Below are 8,319 nucleotides of genomic sequence, written 5' to 3' on the forward strand. Positions count from 1 at the left end.
GGCTGATGGAAAATCTGTGGGTCGAGCACAAAATGCTATTCCTGTAGTTGTCAAGTTCAAAGACCCGCACTTATCTCCACATAAGACAGTATCCACTGAAACCTGAGGTTAAGGAAGGGTTAAAACCCATCATTGAGAATTTAAAAGAACAGGGGCTATTAATTCCCTGTAACAGTCCATGCAACACTCCTATTTTGGGTATAAAGAAATCAAAAGGTAAATGGAGACTAGTTCAAGATTTATGAATAATAAACGAGGCTGTAGTTCCTTTACACCCCGTGGTGCCTAATCCTTATACTCTATTGTCTGAAATTCCTGAACGAGCCAAATATTTCTCAGTAATTGATTTAAAAGATGCCTTCTATTCAGTGTCTTTGGTGGAGGAATGTCAATTTCTATTTGCCTTTGAAGACCTTGTGCAGCCAGCCTTTCAGCTAACCTGGACAGTTTTGCCCCAGGGATTTCATGACAGTCCTCACTTATTTGGACAAAGATTGTCACGGGATCTACAAAACTTTAATAGCTCTGAAGTAATAGTGTTACAATATGTAGATGATATTCTGCTCTGTACTGAGACAGAGGAAACTTGTTCACAAGCCTTGGAAGATTTTTAAAACTTTCTGCCAGGCTGTGGTTACAAGGCATCAAGAGAAAAAGCTCAGCTTTATCAACAATCTGTTAGATATCTGGGCCTAATAATATCAGAAGGGACTAGAGCCATACACCCATAGAGAATTGAACCTATACTAAATCAACCCCTACCCATGCTCAGTAAATTTTTAATCCAATTTCCTGTTGATGGGTGTAGCTGTGCTTCCTCCTTGCTATTTACCTGTGGCCAGAATATGTATGCAGGTCAGGAAGCAACAGCTAGAAATGGACATGGAACAACAGACTGGTTCTAAATAGGAAAAAAAAAAAAATGTCAAGGCTGTATATTGTCATCCTGCTTATTTAACTTATATGCAGAGTACATCATGAGAAATGCTGGGCTGGAAGAAGCAAAGCTGGAATAAAAATTGTGGAAAATTAGTTTTTGTTTTCATTTATTTTTATTAGTTGGAGGTTAATTACTTTACAATATTGTAGTGGTTTTTGTTTAAAGAGATGGGAATACCAGACCACTTTACCTGCCCCCTGAGAAATCTGTACACATGTCAAGAGGCAACAGTTAAAACTGGACATGGAACAACAGACTTGTTCCAAATTGGGAAAGGAGTATGTCAAGGCAGGACGTTGTCACCCTATTTATTTAACTTATGTACAGAGTACATCATGCAAAATGTCAAGCTAGATGAAGCACAAGCTGATATCAAGATTGCCGGAATAAATATCAATAAACTCAGATATGCATATGACACCACCCTTATAGCAGAAAGTAAAGAACTAAAGAGATTCTTGATGAGAGTGAAAGAGGAGAGTGAAAAAGTTGGCTTAAAACTCAGCATTCAGAAAACTAAGATCATGGCATCCAGTCCCAACACTTCAAGGCAAATAGATGGGGAAATAATGGAAACAGTGAGAGATTTTATTTTGGGGGGGGGGGTTCAAAAATCACTGCAGATGGTTACTGCAACCATGAAATTAAAAGACGCTTACTTCTCCGAAGAAAAGCTATGACCAACCTAGACAGCATATTAAAAACCAGAGACATTACTTTGCCAACAAAGGTCCATTTAGTCAAGGCTATGGTTTTTCCAGTAGTTGTGTATGGATGTGAGAGTTGGAGTATAAAGAAAGCTGAGTGCTGAAGAATTGATGCTTTTGAACTGTGGTGTTGGAGAAGACTCTTGAGAGTCCCTTGGACTGCAAAGAGATACAACCTGTCCATCCTAAAGGAGACCAGTCCTGGGTGTTCATTGGAAGGACTGATGTTGAAGCTGAAACTCCAGTATTTTGTCCACCTGATGCAGAGAGCTGACTCATTTGAAAAGACCCTGATGCTGGAAAAGACTGAAGGCAGGAGGAGAAGGGGTTGACAGAGCATGAGATGGTTGAATGGCATCACTGACTCAATGGACATGAGTTTGAGTAAACCTCGGGAGTTGGTGATAAACTGGGATGCCCGGCGTGCTGCAGTCCATGGGGTCGCAAAGAGTCAGACATGACTGAGTGACTGAACTGAATTGAAGTGTAGCTTGCCATTAGTTCTTCACTTTGCTTTTATTGCTATATCCTGGGCATATTTCCAACTTAATATAGAAAGTGTCTTCACTCATTTTTTATTGCAATATAGTCCATTAGTCCCACGCTGATGGACACTTGGGTAATTTTCTCCTACAAACAGTACTTCAGTAAATAACAAGTAATATCAGTTGATACACTTGCAGGAATATCTATCAGATAAAGTCCCAGAAGTAGAGTACCAGAGTAAAAAACTAAGTGTATTTACAATTTTAATAGATATTACAAAACTGCACCCCTTAGATATTAAAACATTTTACATCCTTACCAACAGTGTAATCTCAGTGAGTGGCTATTTCTTCACAGCTTCCGAAGAAGCTGATATAGTGTTAAATTTTTGAATTTTTGCCAGTCAAATAGGTGAGAAGTGTCATTTCAACATAGTCTTAATTTGCATTTTTCATTTTATGAGAGGGATGAGAAACTTTCATATGTTTTGGGATGCATTCATATTTCATTTTCTGAAAACTTTCTGTTCTCTACTTTTCATCTGAGATTTGGTTCTTTTGCATATTAACAATTGTACAAATATATGACTAAAGTGATCTATAAAGTTACTAAGATAAATATTATTAAAATTTATTCTATGTGGCTGTATCCAAGCTTCTTTTTCTTTTCCTTTCTTTCCCTTTTATTTTCCGTTCTTTCCTTTTTTATAGCCAACATGCCTGCAGTAAGTTCTTATTATTCTTCAGTGCTGGGGAGCTTTCTTGATGGTAGGACTGCTGCTGCTGCTCAGTCACTTCAGTTGTGTCTGACTCTGTGCGACTCCATAGACGGCAGCCCACCAGGCTCCTCCATCCCTGGGATTCTCTAGGCAAGAACACTGGGGTGGGTTACCATGTCCTTCTCCAATGCTTGCATGCATGCATGCTATGTCACATCAGTCGTGTCTGCTCTATGTGACCCTATGGACAGCAGCCCACCAAGGCTCCTCTGTTCACAGGATTCTCTAGGCAAGAATACTGGAGTGGGTTGCCATTTCCTTCTCCAGATGCTGGGACAAATCCAGCTTAATAATAAAGACTGTAGCATCGCCGTCCAAAACTGAGTTAGTCAGCTCTAACTTGCTAACCTCACGAGCTCATTTTTCCTTGGATATCTTTGTGTGCCAAAGCATTTTCATCTAATACAAGTATATTGTGTCTGTGTTGAGCATATACTCTTGTCCACATATTTTCCACAATGAGCTTTTTCAGCTTTTCAATTTAGGAAAAAATAAAATAAAAATAATGTTCCTTCTTAGATTGAATTTGCATTAAGCAAGCAAAAACAAATCTTAAAATTTTTTCACTAAACTTTACTCAGTGGTAAAGTTCATTTCAGCAGATGTGTTAGTATCTTTACCATTTATAGTTTAAGAATGAGTATTTACATGTTTCTGAATTTGACCTGAAGTACATTCCTACTGAGAGGCATTTGTTTCCTGTTATTTATCTTCTCATGACAAGTCAACCACCTTTTCAACTTCCACTACAATTATTTCTCTCACTTGATGAGTAATTTTTTTCCCTGGTGACAACACTTACTGAAACAGCTCTGTTAAATTCTTGTATTTCTGTCTAGAGACTACTTGGACTCAAATATTCACCTTGGAGGTAAAGACTATTACTATATTTGATATTCTGCTTTCACATTCAAGCAAGCCTTTTGCTTTCAGTTTGTGAACTCTTGTTTTTTCAGATTCTTCACTTCCATCTCCAATACTAGAAGCTGCCTTTATTTCTCTCTCTCTCCTTTTTTTTTTTTTTTTCTTTTTTTTTTTTTTTTTTTTTTTTGTTAGTCTCTCAGTCCTGTCCTATTCTTTGTGACCCCATGGACTGTAGCCCACCAGGCTCCTCTGTCCATGGGATTCTCAGGCAAGAATACTGGCATGGGCTGCCATTCCCTCCTCCAGGGGATCTTCCCAACCCAGGGATCAAAGCCAGGTCTCCTGCATTGCAACCGATTCTTTACCATTTGAGCTATCACATCTACTTCTCCCTGAAAGGAGGTTTATCACGGCTAGACTGTCTCATGAGAACCCTCTTACAGTGTGATAAAAATTTGTGACATAAGATAATAAACATGGCTGCATAGAGTAGGGCTGGCCATAAATCTCTAAATATGATGTATTCATCCTCACAAACCCCCAAATAGCAACAGGTCTTTTATTTCTATAATTAAACTTCCATCATTCTAGTACTGATACAAAGATGAGCTTCATGTTAATCATTTAGGGGCTACACTTGTACCAGGAGCATCCCTTCCAGGACGTTTCTAATCAGGAGTTTAGAAGCTGAAAATGAACCACAAATTCACACAGCAGAAAATTTTAGTTGAAGTAACCAACCTCTTAGGGCTGAGGTGCACAGGGGTGGCTGCTTCATGAGATTCTTACTGCAGTTTGCCATTTCCATAGGTCAGTGATGACTTTTTATTTTAATGCAGTTTTACTTTAATGCATTTTTCATGTATTAAGAGGTATTCATACCTCTTCTGTGAACAGCTTGCTTTTTCTTTTTTTTAAAGAAATCTTTAGCTCTTCAAAGGAAGGACCTATGGTTTTCACATTTACCGAAGGCCTATCAAATTTAAATTCAAGATCAATATTTTCCTCCATCATCTCTCTCATTTTCTAGCACTTACAACTTCCAGGAGTCACTGAATTGTCCATTTAGAGAAAAATTATCATTTTCCTTTAAAAAAAATTTTTTTATGTGGATTTTTTAACGTCTTTTTAAATTTGTTATAGTATTATTTTTGTTTTATGTTTTGGTTTTTTTTTTTTTGGCTGTGAGGCATGTAGGATAACTACCTAGTCAGGGATGCAACCCAAACTCCCTGCATTGGAAGATGAAGTCCCAACCACTGGACCACCAGAGAAGTCCCTGAATTTTCCTTTTCATTCATGCCACCCCATCTCTCTTCTCTTTTCTCCTTCTGTTCTCCCATCAGATTCCTGCCTTCTTCATGATGACCCACTCACAGGTCATATTATCTTTGGTCCCAGCTCCCTGGAAAGGGTGATTCATTCCCCAATGTCCTCCCCCACACCCTCCCCCCACCCCAGGATCTACTTACGGCACTCCTGATCTTTCTTTTATATTTGCAAATAGGCTATGACTAAATGCTCTGTCTGGGCTGGGGAGTTGAGGAGAAAAGGTTGCAAACCTACATACAACGGGTTTTTGTCTGTATGACTCTTACCTGTTTTTGTCTATCTGACTGTTTTTATCTGTCCAACTGTCACCCTGATCCATCTTTATACTTTCCTGTGGAGCAATGTCTAATAACTAGCTCACTTCTCTAGCTTTTTATCAAAGTATCAATTCATCTTCGATGATCTGAAGTTGCTGCTCAGGGGAGCTTGGCTGAAGAAAGTCCCTCATGGGAAAGCCTTGAGGCTGGGAATAATTTTGTCCAGGAGCAAATTCATCAGAATTAGAATTCAGTCTCCCTTTCCAAGACCAGGCTTTCTGCTGTGAATAGGAAAGGGGTCTAGGAGGAAAGCAGACACTAGACAGCCATCTTCATCTCTAATGTATTGAGATCAGGACCACATCCTCTGGGTTCACAATTAGTCAGAGGCTGAGTGTCAGTCAGTGTGATTCTGACTGTTCCCCATATGACCTCTTGTGTTACACAGACAGGGAGCCAGGGACATGCAGACTTCAGCCTTCACCTAGGCTGGCTGTGGGGTGGGGATGATGTTTACTCGTCTCCACTCTCTTGGGCCCTCCTTAAATTTCATCCCTCCATTCTCCAACCTATTGTGCATGAGATTTGCTCCCCTGTGTTCCCACATCTTGATCCAATTAGTAGTTGGCTGTTGACAAGACGATGGCTATAGTTAACATTGCTCTATGATATATAGGAAAAATGTTAACAGAATACATCCTAAAAGTTCTCATCATAGGAAGATTTTTTTTTCTTTTTCCCTGTCTTCTTTCTTTTAATTCTCTTGCATCTATATGAGATGATGGCTATTAGTTGAAACAATTGTGATCATTGTTTCACAATATGTGGAAATCAAATCATCATGCTGTACATCTTGAACTTATACAATGATTTAAGCCAACTGTTTCTCAATTAACATGGAAAAAACAATTTGTTCTTGGTATAGGAATAATTCTTGGCTTTGCTTAGTTAATCCTGACAGTATATTGCTCAATCAAAAAGCCAGGTTGCTTGCTTATGAGCTTCTAAGTGTTATTCTATTGTGGTTTGGGGAAGGGCTTACTACAGCAGTTTTTCAAGTCAGGACCTGAATATCTAACTTGTCCTTTGAATCCTACTTACTGTCCACCCTGATAAACACTGTCTCAAAGTCAGAGAGAAGTCAATCTTTTAGAGAAGCAGCAGTGTTAATGGATTTGAGTTTATCAGCAGCAGCATAGGAGAAGACCTTGCAGGCAAACCTTCACAGAGACATTATAGGCACTGCTTGCTTTATGTTCTAACTTGACTCAAAATCTGTTTCATTTCAGCTGCTGGCAAGTTCACCAAGTGAAGTCCTTTAATCTGCATAGAGAACAATTTACAACAGTGTGCCAGAGCTTATATGTGGCCAGTCCCACATTAGCAGCCAAGGTCCAGAGTATCCAGCCTTAACTTAAATGGTGGGAAGAAAGCAGTGATTCTCCCCTTTGTGTCTGAGAGCATCATCATTGAGGCTGGAAAGAGAATCATCTATTTCCAGCAACAGAGACAAGAGTAGTCAACCATCAATTGGATGTATTAATACTGTTTGGATGTACTTAGTGGCAACCAAGTCTGGCCCCAGGAAGAAAAGCAGGTCCCAGGCTCAGTTGCAGCCAGTGGCCAAGAAGATTTTAAGGATCTTCTGAATGCTAGCCAGGGCTGAAAGGGAAATATTTGAATAGGGAGAGGTAGGGATGAGTTATAGGGATGGAGCTAAAAGACATTTCCTATCATTGTTTTAGCACTTCATTTTTAATTGTCCCCTTGTGGCCTGAGGAAATGCAGAATACATATGTGAATACAGAATTAATCTCAGCTGACCTGTTAGAATTCTGTGCTTATTTCAGGGACACCTGGAGCCAAGGTGCTGATCCTGGCTAACCAGAATGAAGTCAACTAGCTAGTGATAAATACTCCTGTGCCAGGGTCTGAGAGAGATATGGTGGGCAGTCTGTGCTAGTTTATTAATGTTGGTCCTAAGAACAAACAAGCAAAAAAAACCATTGGCTCCCCTGGGGGCTCAGCGGTTAAGAATTCAGCTGCCAATGCAGGACACATGGGTTCAATCCCAGGTTCGGGAAGATACCACATCCCATGGAGCAACTAAGCCCATGAACTTCAACATTTGAGCCTCTGCTCTAGAGCCTGGGAGCCACAAAAAGAAGCCACCACAGTGAGAAGCCCACTCACCACAACTAGAGAGCAGCTCCCACTTGCTGCAACTAGAGAAAAACCCACATAGCAATGAAGACTCACAGCCAAAAATAAGTAAAATTATTTTTAAAAAAATGATATTGATAGATGATTTGCACCCAGTGTCTATAATTGTACACAAACAAGATTCTATGTGCCCTTCAAGGGATCAGCCTTCCTCCATATTACGTGCTTCGGCATCTCTCCAAAAGTGTCAGTTATTTAGATAACAGGATCGGATGGGCTTTTCCTGACTTGTTTTATAGATGGGAAAGTGAAGTGAAGTCGTTCAGTTGTGTTGCGTCCCCGTGGACTGTAGCCTACCAGGCTCCTCCAACGATAGGATTCTCCAGGCAAGAATACTGGAGTGGGTTGCCATTTCCTTCTCCAACAGTTGGGAAAACCCCCTACCAAATAGAAGATGTTAACTACCTGATAAGCACAGAGCCCCAGGCCTCCTGGAGCCTAAGAAGTGATAAAGTTAACCTCTGGGACATCACCCTACTCCCTTCCATCAGCCAGTTGTAGAATAGTGCATGAGCTGGTAAGCACAACCTACCCTGGGACCTGCCCCTCCCACACCTGACTTTTAAAAAAATGCTTTGCCAAACCCCTGGTGGCTCAGATGGTAAAGCGTCTGCCTACAACGCGGGAGACCCAGGTTCAATCCCTGGGTTGGGAAGATCCTCTGGAGAAGGAAATGACAACCTACTCCAGTACTCTTACCTGGAAAATCCCATGGATGGAGGATCGTGGTAG

This window comes from Dama dama, chromosome 24 (genome assembly GCF_033118175.1).
Source record: "Dama dama isolate Ldn47 chromosome 24, ASM3311817v1, whole genome shotgun sequence".
Lineage (NCBI taxonomy): Eukaryota > Metazoa > Chordata > Mammalia > Artiodactyla > Cervidae > Dama > Dama dama.